Here is a 15,303-nt window from a genome sequence, read left to right as displayed (position 1 = left end):
CATCCATAGCCTTGTATCCAACGCCGTGTGCTTAGGGTCGTTATCTTGTTGGAATATACATTTTTTTTTGCAACCCAATTTTTTGGCACCTTTGCGTAGATTCTTTTTTAAAATATCAATATATTGCCTCGCAGTCATAATTCCATCAATAAAATGCAACTTTCCTACTCCGTTTGCCCCGAAACATCCCCATACCATCAGAGAACCACCACCGTGCTTGAAAGAAGGCTGCAGATTTCGTTTTTGAAGGCCAGTATTACACTCTCTCCAAATTTTTATGCGTCCATCGGACATTTTTATATTAAATTTACACTCGTCTGAAAAAATTACCCTTTTCCAAAACCGCATATTTTTGTTTAAATATTGCCTGGCGAATATAACACGCTTTCTTCTATTGACTGAGCTTACATACGGTTTTCTAACCGCAGTTCTGCTTCTAAATCCCAATTGTTTTACATAATTGCGCACTGTTTGAGGTGTAACTTTGATAGAAAAGTATTTTTCTAGTTCTGCAGCTAGTGAAACTCCACTGACGGTGGGGTCTTTTCTCATAAGGCGTTTCAAATAAGTCTTGTGCCTCTGCCCAAGCTTTGCCCTGTTCACATTTCGAAGCTTTTTGTCAATCCTTCCACTGTCTCTAAAAATTTTGACTAAGTTTTGTATTGTAGACACACTTTTCTGCAATGTTCTCGCAATTTCGCGTAAAGACTTTCCGTTTTTGTTCATATTTATTATTAATCTCCTAGTTTCGTTTGACTTTGGCGACATTGCAAGCTAACTCCGCGAACTTGAACAAATGGCTACTAAAACGCAACTGCCCAAGGTTAAACATTGAATCGTTTCGAAAATAAAGGTAAATACCAACAAATTGTTTACAAATTCAACGCATACTAAGTGTACTAATACGAATTTTGCCTGCAGTAGAAATAGCTACACTGCTACTAAAGCTATTTTTTTCAATTCTATGCAAATGTTTCGGAGTTTTTGTTATTATTCTATTTTTTTATGAATTTTACAATACCGCACTACGATTGAAATCAATTGCTTTAAAGTAAATTTGAAAATATACGTGGTATTTTTATTTGTAAGAGGGTGTACTAATACGAACTTTGCATACTGTATGTGCGATTTACTAATATAGAACGTGAAAATAGCGTTTTATTTCGCTGTAAAATTGTATGTGCATATAATTACATGGAATTCAGTACATACATAGATACATATGTACATACGTCCGAAATGAAATAATGTGAGCGATTCGTAAATACATACATACATACGTCACCATACGATGTAATTCAACATTAATGAGGTGTGGTGAGATTATCGCTTAACGCCTGTTGCTTCATTCGGTTGACAGCGAACAAACACACAAACAGCTTTTTTTGGAAAAAGAGCTGCTTTTGTTTAAACAATTTTGGTTAAATAACAAGTATATCAATTTTTTTTTTGATGCAGAACGAAAGTAAATATTTCAAAGTTAAACTCTAAGAAAGTTTCATTTTAATTGGTTGATTCGTTTATGATTTATGGCCGTGAAAACAAAAAAATTATGTTTTTTTGCCACATTTTGACCGATTGCCACGCCCCCTTTATATATTTCTTCACATTATATAGATATAAACCTTCCTCTTCAATCAATCTATCTTTAACAAAAAACCGCATCAAAATCCGTTGCGTAGTTTTAAAGATTTAAGCGTATACGGGGACATAGGGACAGAAAAAGCGACTTTGTTTTATAATATGTAGTGATGATGCCATTATATTTTTGTCTGTTTTTCGCTGCTGCTGTTAGTTCGCCGATTGTTTTGAGGCCTGTCCACTCTTTGATGTTGTCTAGCCATGTCATTTTCTTCCTACCAATTCCTCTTTGTCCTTCAATTTATCCTTGCATCAGCAGTTTTAAAATATCATACTTGTCACCTCTTGTTATGTGTCCGAAATAAGCGACTTTTCTCCTTTTTATGTCTGTAAGCATGTTCATAGCGGTTTGCATTCTATTTAGCACAACGTCATTTGATATTTTGTCATTCCAGCTTATTTTCAACATTTTTCTGTAGCACCACATTTCGAAATATTCTAGTCGGTGTATGCTTACGGGTTTCAATGTCCAGGCCTCGCATCCATATAAGAGTGTTGACCATAACTAACATTTTAAAATTCTTGTCTTTAACCCGATTGGTATATCCCGGCGTGTCAGTATCTTTTTGATCTTCATGAAGGCCGCTCTAGCCCTTTCTATTCTGCCGCTTATCTCCTGATCATGGTCCCATTGGTCATTCAGCCATACACCCAGATACCTGAAACTTTTTACTCTCCCTATTGTTTTGCTACCTATGGTTAGTCTCGCATAGGAATAGTCTCTGCTGCTTTTATTTACAATAATAAATTTGGTTTTATCAATATTGCTGTGTTTTTCAACTTTGTTTACAATAGTTTTGAGATCCTGGAAACTGTTTGTTACTAACGTTGTATCGTCTGCGTAGCGAATGTTATTTATATATATCCCATTAACTTTAATACCTATTTCTGCGTCATTTATTGCTTCTACAAATATTTTTTCCGCGTACACATTAAATAATAGTGGCGATAGAATGCAACCTTGTCTCACTCCTCTGTAGATTTTTGTCTCTCTTGTGGTGCTGTCTCCGAATCTGATTTCTGCAGTCTGATTCCAATATAAGTTTTGTATACATTTGACGTCATATTTGTTTATGTCCAAATCTTTCATTACTTCAAATAGCTTGTTATGTTGTATTTTGGAAAAGGCTTTCTCGTAGTCTATAAAACGAATGCATATATTTTGATTGGCGTCCTGTGATTTTTGTGTAAGCATTTGAAGACAAAATATTGCTTCTCTGGTCCCAAACCCTTTCTTAAAGCCAATATGTGTTGTTCCTATAGCGGCCTCGCATATCTGATAAATTCTGTTGTGAATGATTTTAAGAAAAATTTTTAGCGTATGGCTCATTAGATTTATAAGCCGATAATTCTTGCATTGTTTTCATGTAACTTTTGCAACCACTCTATATCCTCACATTGTCTGCCCATCCATTGATTTCTTGCGTCTCTTATTTTGTCTCTGATTTCCTTGTTTTACGTTTATATTCGTCAATGTTTATGTTCCGATATTTCCTGCTCTTATTCATAAAGCTCAGAATTTCATCACTCATCCATTTTTCTTTTTCTACATTAATTTTTGTTCCTTGTGTATTAGTTGTCGTATTCTTATCTTGTCAGCAGTGTTACTTCACCATTCAATCGGATTTTCACCAGTATTGCAACTTGTCAATAATTCATTTAGCTTGTTTTGGAAGTCATTTCTAATATCGTCGTTTTCCAGTTTTTGTATATCGATATGGGATGTTAGTGTGATGTTAATCGAGTTCGTATCGTTACCAGCAATAAGTTATGATCAGAAGGAACGTCTGCGCCTGGTAATGTTTTTGCCCGTATCATAGATGATTTAAATCTTTTGTTAATCAAGATGTAGTCAATTTGATTACGTTTTATATTTCTCATTCCATTTTGTGGTGATTTCCATATGTACAGCCGTCTCTCTGGTAATTTATAATACGTGTTACCAATTATGAATTCCTCTTCTTGACAAAGTTGCACTAGTCTTTTTCCTCTTTCATTTCTGTCTCCAAGACCGAATTTACCAGTCACATTTGTTGTTTCCTCTTTTCCTACTTTTGCATTGAAGTCGCCCATGATAACTCGTATATTTATATCATGTTTCTTAGTCATCATTAGAATTTTTTTAAGGTCATTATAAAAACTTTCAATCTCGTCATCAGTACAGTCAGCATTGGGAGCATATACTTGGATAATATTTAAATCAACTGGATTTGTTTTCAATTTTAGGATCGCCATCCTGTCAGAGTGTGGAATAAATTCGCTAACTTTCCCACAATGCTTTTTCGCGATCATAATGCCTACTCCTCTTCTATGTCTTGAAGAATCATTTCCTGAGTAATAAAAGTGTACGCCTTTTTTTATGCAGCCATTTGATTGCCACCATGTTTCGCTTATACCAAGAAAGTTAAGTTTCAGTCTGTTAAATTCACTGATTGTGTTCTCTAATTTACCTGATTCGTATAAATTTCGTACGGTCCTTGTCGCAATATTTCAGCTCCTTAAGTGTTTCATAATATTTTTACTCCTTTTATTTGTGTGTTGTTTGTATGTAATTGTCATGGGAGAGTGTACCTTCAGTGGTTTCCCGTTGCCTTCTGAAGGATTATTCATTTCAATAGTTTTTGACTGCTAATATCCCTTTTTTTTTGTCGTTAAACGTCTTATATACACTGGGCATTGTTTACTTGTATATACAAATTGAATTTTTCGTTTGCTCTCATACAATTAATGCATTTATTTTTGAGGTCGTCATTGCACTCGCTTGATTTATGTTTTCCACAGCATCTGCTGCTTGTTTCTTCGTTTTTACATTCTAGTGATTTGTGGTTGTATCCTTTGCATTTAAAGCACTTCGTCACGTCAACTCCGTCATACACCTGCATTTTTCCCATCCAATACTGACTTTTTCAATTTTTAGTGCGCTCGAGAAATGTTCTTCATCCACTTCCATAATAGCATTGTAATACGTTTTGTTATTTTTTTTGGACTGCGGAATTCACAGAGAGAACCTAGGTTCGAATCTCGGTGAAACACCAAATTAAGAAAAACATTTTTCTAATAACGGTCGCCCCTCGGCAGGCAATGGCAAACCTCCTCTGCCGTTCGGAGTCGGCTTGAAACTGTAGGTCCCTCCATTTGTGGAGCAACGTCAAGACGCACACCACAAATAGAAGGAGGAGCTCGGCCAAACACCCAAAAAGAGTGTACGCGCCAATTATATATATATATATATTGTTTCAAGACCTTTATTTCACCTTGCTTTTGCTTCTTCAAACATTCTAATAAATCTTCATTGCTCTTTTCGAAAGACACACCTGTTATCATCAGTTTTGGCTTAAGTGGTCGGGGGAATCTTAATCTCGTATTGGTCACTTATATATTTTTCCATTATTGCTTTACTTTTATTTCTTTCCTCATTATTCACTCTATTAATTATCATAGTCCCATTTTGAGGTGTTTTTATGTCAGCAAACTTTAGCTCTTTAGGGTTAATTTTATTATTCAAGTCTTGGTTTGTTTTATCACTTGTTTGCTTCGTTTTTGGTTTTATTATAAGAGGCACATGTTTTTTTAATTCTGGTATATCCTTTGTTTTGTTTGGGTCATTGTTGAGTTTTAACATGCTTGCATATATGCTTTTTTCCACTACCAATGTTTTGATTTCTTTACATAGTTTTTCACTCTCTTTACCCGCAGTTTCACTTTGCTCTTTCATTTGTTCCGCCTTCTTTTCGTACTTTTGTTATTTCTTCAACATTTTGTTTGTATATCTCCTGTTGGATTTTTAGACTCGCCATTTTTTCGTTGAATTTCTCATCCATCGCTTGTAACAGTTGGGTCATCTCTCTCTTGTTTGTTCTTAGTGCCTCTTCATAGTCACTCTTATATTCCTTTAGGAATAATATTTTTTTTTATTGACGCTCTCCTGAATATCCCGTATGACTAGATCAACGGTTTGAATGTATGTAACACACTCCTCGGAAATGAATTTCACCATGGGATGTGTTCCAATTATAGTCGCTTTATAATTGTCCAGTCCTGAGCATTTTGTTGCTGAGTGGTATATTTTCCCACATACGCCCTCGCACCGGTATCCCATTTCACCCCGTATTGGTATTTTGCATTTTACACATTTTTTGTTATCTGCCATTTTGGGTTATGCTGATGGTCCGTTTGTTTATTTTTTGCGCCGATTTTTTTGTTGTTGTTTCTGTTTTTATCCGTACTGTTATTTTTACTTTCATTGTTTATTTGCTTGCTATTTAATTTCAGCTCAGTTTAACGTGAGCAATTAAAAAGATCACAAGTTTATTCGCCACCAATACGGAGTCTCGATCTCACTTTGTATCAATGTGAATGTATATTTTGATATCACTTCTTTAATTATCTTTTTCGCAGAGCGATTCGAAAACTCGTCCGTCTTGCCCGATTTCAATTAGTCGTTATGATGAATCTTATTAATTCAGTTTTATTAGTTGGCGATCTTTATCCTGCTTTTATTTTTAAATGAACCCACAAATGTTCGATTAGGTTAATGTCGGGACTTTTGGCGGGAGTATCAATAAGTTTGGTGCAGTTGTAAAGTAACCAGGACCTGCATAAATAAGATTTATGTTTAGGATCATTATCTTGATAGTATTTCTATTTAAATTTATTCGAGTTTTCCAGGTCAACAAAGCCGAATTTTCTTATACTGGAAGAAATTTTAATTTCACCCACTCCCATTGTTCATACACAACCCCAAACCATTACTGACAGTTTTCGAATCTTTACGGTAGGGATAATATTTTTGTTTTGTAGTGCTGTGAGAGGCTTACGCCAAACTCTCTGGGGTCCATCATGGTAGTAGAGCATCATTTTCGTCTCATCTGAGAAAATAACGTCATCCCAGTACTCTGTGGGTAGCGATATGTGCTCGGTGGCAAATCGCAATCTTTTATCAACGTGTTGTGCTGATAACAGGGGTTTTTTCCTAGCCGCTCTTGAAGAATATTTGTGTTTTTGCAAAACTTTCGAACAGTTTCATGAGAAATTCTTAACCGTAGCCTTTTTCCGCTTGAAGAGCTAATCCGCTTGTACTGCTTTGCGGGCTGTTATAAATAGTTTTAATAATTTTACGTTCAATTCGCTGCCACACTTTTTGTGGTCTGCCTGTAGACCCTTTCAACTCGAGTCTTTCTTCATTTTCAGCTCGGTTTATTTTATTATATACAGATCTAATATTGAGGGAGAACATATCGGGAATTCTCTGGCTGATTTGTCTTTGTAGTGATTGAAATACATTAATTGAATAATATTTTTTGAAACTCGTTTTCCTGGCATTTTTTTATTCAAATCTGAGATCACTTGAAGCACTGAAGGCAATCACTTTATAACTAAATAATTTCTTACCCCTTTCACATTCCATAATATTTGCAAAAAAACCCAAATAAAGGAAATTCGCGGAAAATAACTGCATTTTTTGTTGTTGTCATCAGTTATGCAAAGATTTTTTTGACACTTTTTAAATAGAGGAAACATCTTTTTTGTTGTTGTTTTTGTAATGTGTGTGTTTATTTAATAACTGCTGGCGCCTAATAGTCGTAGACAAGTACAGTAATGGAATGTGTGTATAAATTTATTGTTTTCTTTTTTATTTGTTGCTGGAATTCTCGATCAAAGCTAAAATTTTAAATTTTTCTTCACTATGCAAAGATATTCTTGACAAACTGTACATATTGTGTATGTACGGACATAAGCTAGGGAATCAATTGTGTATACGCACATGCAAATATGTATGGATATGCATTAGGGTGACCGCAAAAAATTTATGTCGGAATTTTGTTCGTCTGGACTCTCAAACGGACGCAAAACAATTCCTCTTTCCTCTTTATCCTCCATTAACATGTGCCGCCCTTCAGGTGTATAATGCCGGTCCAAGGATAAAATATTTCTTTTTAGCTATCCAATTCACCAAATCTCCGTTTGTAGACTACCCCCAAATCGTAAAGTTTTGCTTGTTTTATTTTATAATATACGTGGTGTGAAATTAACTGTAAAAGGATCAGCAAAACTTCCCAATCGAGAAGTTGCTAATTTTTTGGGAAAAAGCTCAAATTCCCACTAAACATGAGCAAGATGCAATTACTAAGCTGGAAAGACTTTACGGCGAGTGGAGAGCTTTTCAAAAAGACAGGAAGAAAACATCGGAAACGGTCAAGAAGAAATGTAAACAGTTTGTTGAAAAGTTGGATGATCTATTTGGTATTGTTCAACAAGATGCCATGGCTGTGATGAAATTGGTAGAAAAAAAGGCGTTTCTAGTGAAACAGAGGTAGAAGGGCTGCCCAGGCTCCATGGTTGGAGTGGATCTCAAGTTGTCTCGAGCTGAAGAAATCAACGCGAAAAGGAACTTGCAAAAATTAACCGACAAATCCAAGAAGAAACTTTTGACATAGGTGAGTTTTTTTATTATTATTATTCTAAAAAAGAGATAAATAACACTGTGCGACAGTGAAATTATACTTTTATGGAGACCTAGTTCAACTTGTAGGTATAGTAAAACTAAGAAAAATGGTATAGGAGAAATTTCCAATACACCCCCAAAATCTCATTTTATGGCCATAAAACCATTTTTCAGTAGGTTGATGTGAAGAATAACTCCTAACTTCGCCAATTTCCATCCGATTTCGAATTTGCTTTTTTAGTTCCAAAGAACAAAAACAAGCCTTTTTGACAGTGTGCTGACATTTTCTCTGAAATGACAACTGACGAGACTGTAGACGGAAGTATTTGGAATTTTTATATTTTTTCTCTATTTTTTCAACTTTGACATAATTTTTACGATATTATCCGATATTGAGGATTTTTTTCAGTACCCTATTGTTATAGTAAATTTAATTTTGCGTCAAATGAGCTATATTTGACTGTAATTGAATTAAAATTAATAGAGTTGTGTGAGTTTTAAGATTTTATTTTTTTTTTTACTAATTTGGTATGTAGGTATAGCTTACGCTAAATGGGAATAAGGACGTGTTTTGATGCGTTATTATAGATACGTAATATTTATTGGAGTGTATATGTATACATAAGAGTACACTGTACTGCATACAACAGAACTGGTTAGAACTTACGAAAATATCTGACATATTATAGCACATTTTTTTTCAATAGTAATATGAAAAAGCTCTCAAGTGTACCAAAGTTCACACTGTATATTGATTAACAAAAGAAGTTTGTTATTATAATTTAACCTTATTAAAACGTCAAAGTTTTATTGTTTGTTTCATTGAAATTTAAGAGATCTAAATCAAAACGTTGCCAGAAAAGTCGAATTTCTCAATATTCTCCGATGATGTGGCATCATCAGCCTTATCATAAACCAGGTGATTGTTATTTTTGTAAAGCGGACGTAAACGGTCATCATTACAAAACTCGAAAGCACATAAAGTATGCTGATGTTGCAACTGTTAAGAACCCCGTAGTCTTGGACGATATGATTGACTCAACTGCAGGTCATGAACTGAAGGAAGTTCAACTCATTGCTGATGAAGAGTACTTTCCGTCTGGTTCTAAGTCTTCAGAACGACATATTGTATCAAATTCAGATTTTCAGGATCTTTCTCGTGATTTACTTCTATCGGGAAGACAATCTGAAACGCTCGCTTCTCGATTTAAACAATGGAATTTAGTTGATGACGACTTAAGATGAATGATGATGATCGAATTTCTTACAGAGAAGTATTCAAAACTGATGAAGAGAATTACAAGTGTACCGTACCATACTAAACTCCAAAGGGCCGTCTCCACTGCATTTTTAAGTTTGGAACCAGTTCCGTTGTGTACTGCACCGTACCGCACCGTACCATACCGTACACTGCTGCACTGCACAATACTCCAATAAATATTATGTGTCTATAATGACACTTATTATCATTTTCATGCTTCGAAACGCATACCAAATCTCGTAGTAAGAAAAAAAGAAAAAATCTTAAAACCTACACAACTCTATTAATTTTAATTCAATTACAGTCAAATATAGCTCATTCGACGCAAAATTAAATTTACTAATATATAACAATAGGGTACTAAAAAGAATCCTCAATATCAGATAATATCGTAAAAATTATGTCAAAGTTGAAAAAATAGAGAAAAAATATAAAAATTCCAAATACTTCCGTCTACAGTCTCGTCAGTTGTCATTTCAGAAAAAATGTCAACACACTGTCAAAAAGGCTTGCTTTTGTTCTTTCGAACTAAAAAAGCAAATTCGAAATCGAATGGAAATTGGCGAAGCTAGGAGTTATTCTTCACATCAACCTACTGAAAAATGGTTTTATGGCCATAAAATGAGATTTTGGGGGTGTATTGGAAATTTCTCCTATACCATTTTTTTTAGTTTTTCTATAGCCACAAGTTGTGCTAGGTCTCCATAAAAGTATATTTAATTTTCTTTTTTTTGTCACACTGTGTAATAGATAATATATATTTTTTTAAATAATAGGTACCTATTGATAACTAGAAGTAAGTAATTTAATACCTATACATACTGTGAGCGCCAAAATAAAGTGTACAAAGCATTTTGTTATAATATGGATTTTATTTCAGTCTTTTATAACAAAACAATATATTTTAATTATATACTGTGAGCGTCAAAATAAAGTGTACAAAGCATTTTGTTATAATATGGATTTTATTTCAGTCTTTTATAACAAAACAATATATTTTAATTTCATGTTTTTTAAATAAGTATTTGATTCTCTACTAATTACTAGAAATCAACAAAAAAATAAATTACAACAACAAAAGTTGTAGGACAAAAACAAAATTTAGAGCATATTTAACGCGTCAAAATAAAGTGTACAGCGTACATCAGTAGCATTTTAGCGATGTTGTACGGTAAAAAATACCGTTATATTTGGTTGTATACTTCCTTTTTCGATGCATTGAAACTTTTTTCATATTGTATTTTAATAGGTTGCGATCGGCAGAGTGAAAAGTTTTTGTCTACGTTAAATTAAATTCTATTATTTATTTATTTTAATAATGGGTAAACAAACTTCGACTGATGTTAGAGAACTGGTACCAAAGCTTCGCAATGAAGGTAAAACCTTTTGTGAAATTGGCTCTATTGTCAACAGAAGCCATAATACTGTAAAAAATAGTTGTTGAATACATAGTTGAAAAATACAAAAAGTTCAGCAAAGTAGAAAATCGCCCAAGTGCGTGCAGGCCGTCCAAAAATTTTAAATGAGACTGAAGTAAGGTCTATAGTGCGTGATGTGAAGAAAAATCCCTTTAAAAGTGCGGTCAAAATATCACGAGAAGTTTCAACTGCATCAGATACTAGCGTAAGTGCCAGTACTATACGTCGAGCGTTGCCCGCAAATGGGTTACATGGTCGTCTCCCACGAAAAAAGCCGCTAATATCGACAGTTAATAAAAAAAAAGGCTTGATTATGCAAAAAAATACGAAAATCGGGATGTTTCTTTCTGGAATAATGCCCTGTTTAGCGATGAAAGTAAGTTCGAGGTATTTGGGAAGAAAAAACCGGTTAAAGTCTGGAGAACCAAAAATAGAGAGTATGCCGACCAAAATTCGATAACCACAGTTAAGCACCGTGGGGTTCGGTGAAGGTGTGGGATTGTATGGCGGCAAGCGGAGTTCGCAATTTGGTTTTTATGAACAAAACAGATTATCTGAATATTTTACAAAATAATTTACTAACCATTGTGCAGAAATTACACTTGCAGGGATCTTGGATCTTTCAACAAGATAATGATCCCAAGCACACATCAAAAATAGTAAAAGAATGGCTGCTTTATCGTACTTCTACAATAAGACATTGGATTATCCTCCACAGTCACCGGACTTAAACCCTCTTGAACACTTGTGGGAGCATTTAGACCACCAAATCCGGAAAAGGACAATCACCAATATGGATATGCTGAAACTCGCTATAAAGGAAGAGTGGGATAAAATTTCATCTGACGTGACAAAAAAACTAGTTGAGTGGATGCCCCGAAGACTGTCTTCCGTTATGAAAGCAAAAGGGAAATCAACAAAATACTAAATCGATATCGTTTTTGTAAAATATATCTCTGTACACTTTATTTTGACGCGTTAAATATGCACTAAATTTTGTTTTTGTCTTACAACTTGTGTTGTTGTAATTTATTTTTTGTTGATTTCTAGTAATTAGTAGAGAATCAAATACTACTTTAAAAAACATGAAATTAAAATATATTGTTTTGTTATAAAAGACTGAAATAAAATCCATATTATAACAAAATGCTTTGTACACTTTATTTTGACGCTCACAGTATATAATTAATACTCTGCTTAAGTGAGAAGTTTTTATAGGATTTTTTCCTCTTTCTTTTGGTGCTTCCTAGAGGCGGATGCTGAAGACAAGTTCGAAGAAGGACAAGGAAAAGAAGACGCTGAAGAAGATGCCATCCACCAGAAACTTGAGAGCTGAAATGGCCATCCCTAAAGAAGCTGTAGAAGATCCAGGACCATCTGAGAGCAAGAGGATGAAAGTTTCATTGCAAGGGGCGTTAAAGAGATGTAGAAAGAGAGATGAGAAAAACATGTAATTTCCTATTTTGTTGTTGTTGTTGTTTGTATTCAGAAAATAATATAACAAAAAATTGCAAAAACTACTTTAGCAAAATCTCTAGAACAGACTAGTCTGTTTTGTATATCTTAAAATAAAGAGTGTCGATGGACTTATCAGTATTACTTGTCTTTTTTAAATATATTTCTTCTTAAAAAAAAGAAGAAAATTGATCACTTAATAACAAAATATAGGAAGTATGTTCTATGGTACTAGGTCACGTTTTTGAGTCTAAAGGTTGTTGTAACTTGGTTTGACTTAAAATAACAACAATTATGTATAGAATGTAAATATTGAAGAAGTACTTTAGCTTTTTTTTGAGATATTAAGCGTGTTTTTATTATTTGCCGTTCTGCAGCTATGGTTCCATATGCCAGCTTTTTAACCAAAATTTTGATTTTTTTTTCAAACTTTGAGCGACGAGAGGTATGGGTTAACGTTGTTTAATCGAGTTCAAGTTTCGGCTATCTCAATATCTGGAAAGGGGAATCGTATTGTAGGGTCCAGACGAACGAAGTTCCGACATTTTTTCCGGTGAGATCCGGTCACTCGTCAGAAGATGCAGTTCTTATCTGAAAATTATGATAGTTATTAAGAACATGTACATACATTGAGCCGCACTCAAAATTGGACACTCCAGGGAGAGGAGGGGTTAACTTAAATAAGAAAAACATTTTTTTTTTATTGCAGTTTGTTTCTATTTATTTATGTACACTAGTATGTAAGAAATACAATTATAGAATCATAAAGTGTTTAAGGAGAGGCTGCACAAATATACCAACGTGCATGATCTGCAATAAGAATTTCTCAGAGACCTTACGCGACTCCGTAATTATTTTCGCAGATTTGTTTCAGTCAAATTTTCTTTCCAATCTTGAGGTATCCCGTACGCCTTTCAACATTAATTTGCCGTGACCTGTCGAAATTGGTTCGATGTCTGTGTCTGAATTAAATATCATTAATGCTATTGCTGCTCTCATTAAATCTCATTTTCCCATTAAACCTCATTTTTTCTTTCCTATCACTCCAATCTATAAGTCTGAAAATAACTGTTCCAAACTCTTCGAAAATGTAATCAACTATAAATTACTATTTTCATTCAAAAATATAATAAATCCGCGTCAGCATGGTTTTATCTGTGGGCGCTCCACAGTTACCAACCTCGCGTTATTTTCACAGTACTGTATCTCTGCACTCGTGAGTTGTTGTCAAGTTGACACAATATACACACAATTTTCAAAAGCCTTTGACATCTTGCATGATTAGGTTTTTATTCAACTTTCATGTCTTTAATTTCCAAAAGGTTCATGTTGGAAACACCACCTTTCATAACCAATTACAATGTTGTGAAGGAAGTTTTCGTCTTTTCTCGTCTCTTTAATGAGGTCTTTCGAATTTGTTGGTCCTCAGTTAACTTGTGCGGATTGAAACGTGCACAGACCTTTCGTAAGCCCAAATGATCAGTTAAAATGCGATAAACGTTGTTTTTGAGATATTCAACTCCGATTCCATGAATTTCAGCGATGATTTCGGTTAATTTTTAATAAAGTTACGAACAATTTCGATGGAGTTTTCGATGATTACTGATTTTGGGCGGCCCGATTGTTCATTGTCACTTATGTCCTCACAACCATCACAAATGTGTAAACTACTCATGAACCCTGGCACGAGATATACAATCATCGCCATACACTTTTTTCATCAATTCAAAGATTTCGATAAACGTTTTACGTTTACGTTTTAAAACAAAATTTGATATAAGCTCTTTGTTCGAAACTCATTTTTGTATCGATGACACAAACGGATTAACACTTTAGACGCAATAACTTCGCTTCCACTGAACCGAATGTCAGCAAGCTTTCACTGAAAGTCAGCTAGGGATGTAACTTTCAACGCACTAACTAATTAAAAAGTTGGTGCCATCAAAAACATTTTTATAAAGCCAGTCTTGTTTATTTTGGACTTCGCCTTTTGTTTACATAGTGTGACAGTAGTCATGCGTGATCTGCCAAAATAACCCTATTCGAAAAAGTTTATCTACTCCGATCAGCCTTCAATTAGGATTTTTCTGAACTAATTGGACTTGGGTGCGTCTATGATCAGAATAAACGTAGGGCAAGAATTTTGTTTGTAGTGTTGCTTAAAATCAAATTGGAAAAGTCATATTTATTTTGAATGTTGGAACTAATTTCTGTGTTTTTCTTTCTTGGTGCTGAATTAGATTCTTTGGAATCTAATGAAGCATAGTAGTTTCCCCAGAAGGGAGAAACGCTGTTAACGTCACGAGCTGTATTTGTGGTTGTTTGAATGTCAAAATTTCAATGAGAATGAGACAAATAAACAATACACCAACAAAGAAGTAGAGGTTTTGACGTTCAAATAACCAATTTGCAAAAAAAAAAATTAGCTATTACTTGGAAGTCATATTGTGTGGAGTCAGTTTGGCGATGATGAAATAAAAATTGCACACCAACAAGTTTGGCGGCACGGCCGAGAGAATACTGAAAGTATTCTCAGAGCTCGCAGTGAAATTGACAAAATCATCTGATTTCTTTTCAGGTGATTTTATTGTAATACTCCGTTATTTTTCTTCTTTGTCCAATTGTAACGTCACAGCCACAAATCCGCTCACGAAAGTCATAATCGTGTATTCTTTCATTCTTGGATTGAAGTGTTCAAAGACCTAAAATAACACATGTTTCAAAAACAAAAAACTCATCGCCTTCACTCTGCTTTTATGTTTATACTTTGCTTGTTTGTTTACGTTATGATTTTAAAAAATTTTTCCAAATTGCTAAAACAAAATACATGCAAAAATATAATACGAATCGTACAATTGCTAGAAATATAAATATATACAATAGTTTAACGAAATAAAATGGAGCAACTGTAATTAAATGTAAATTATAATCCACATCGAGTGTTCTTTTGGAGGTGGGTGCAGAAGAATATAACAATTAATGAGTATTTGCAGAGATTTCAAAATGTGGTCCATTTTTCAATAAGATCACCTAAACGTTGATTCTAATCAATCATTCGGAGTGGTACACGTTTGATTTACATT

At 34.2% G+C, this 15,303-nt stretch overlaps 1 protein-coding gene across 2 annotated transcripts in view; it reads left to right on the top strand.

Annotated features, from left to right (window-relative positions):
• Positions 1 to 15,303, top strand: part of LOC128870429 (uncharacterized) — a 205,982-nt gene that overhangs the window by 78,568 nt on the left and 112,111 nt on the right. Inside the window, exons 1-2 of one of the 2 annotated variants that reach the window (XM_054113049.1) lie at positions 7,433 to 8,078; positions 12,016 to 12,215. The exons of the other annotated variant lie outside the window; for it this stretch is intronic. The gene's annotated coding sequence lies outside the window, so the exon portion shown is untranslated. Of the gene's footprint in view, positions 1 to 7,432; positions 8,079 to 12,015; positions 12,216 to 15,303 lie in introns of those variants that run through there. 2 annotated transcript variants of the gene reach the window in all.

Source organism: Anastrepha ludens, chromosome X (assembly GCF_028408465.1).
Source record: "Anastrepha ludens isolate Willacy chromosome X, idAnaLude1.1, whole genome shotgun sequence".
NCBI lineage: Eukaryota > Metazoa > Arthropoda > Insecta > Diptera > Tephritidae > Anastrepha > Anastrepha ludens.
This window is presented reverse-complemented; position numbering and strand designations above follow the sequence as displayed.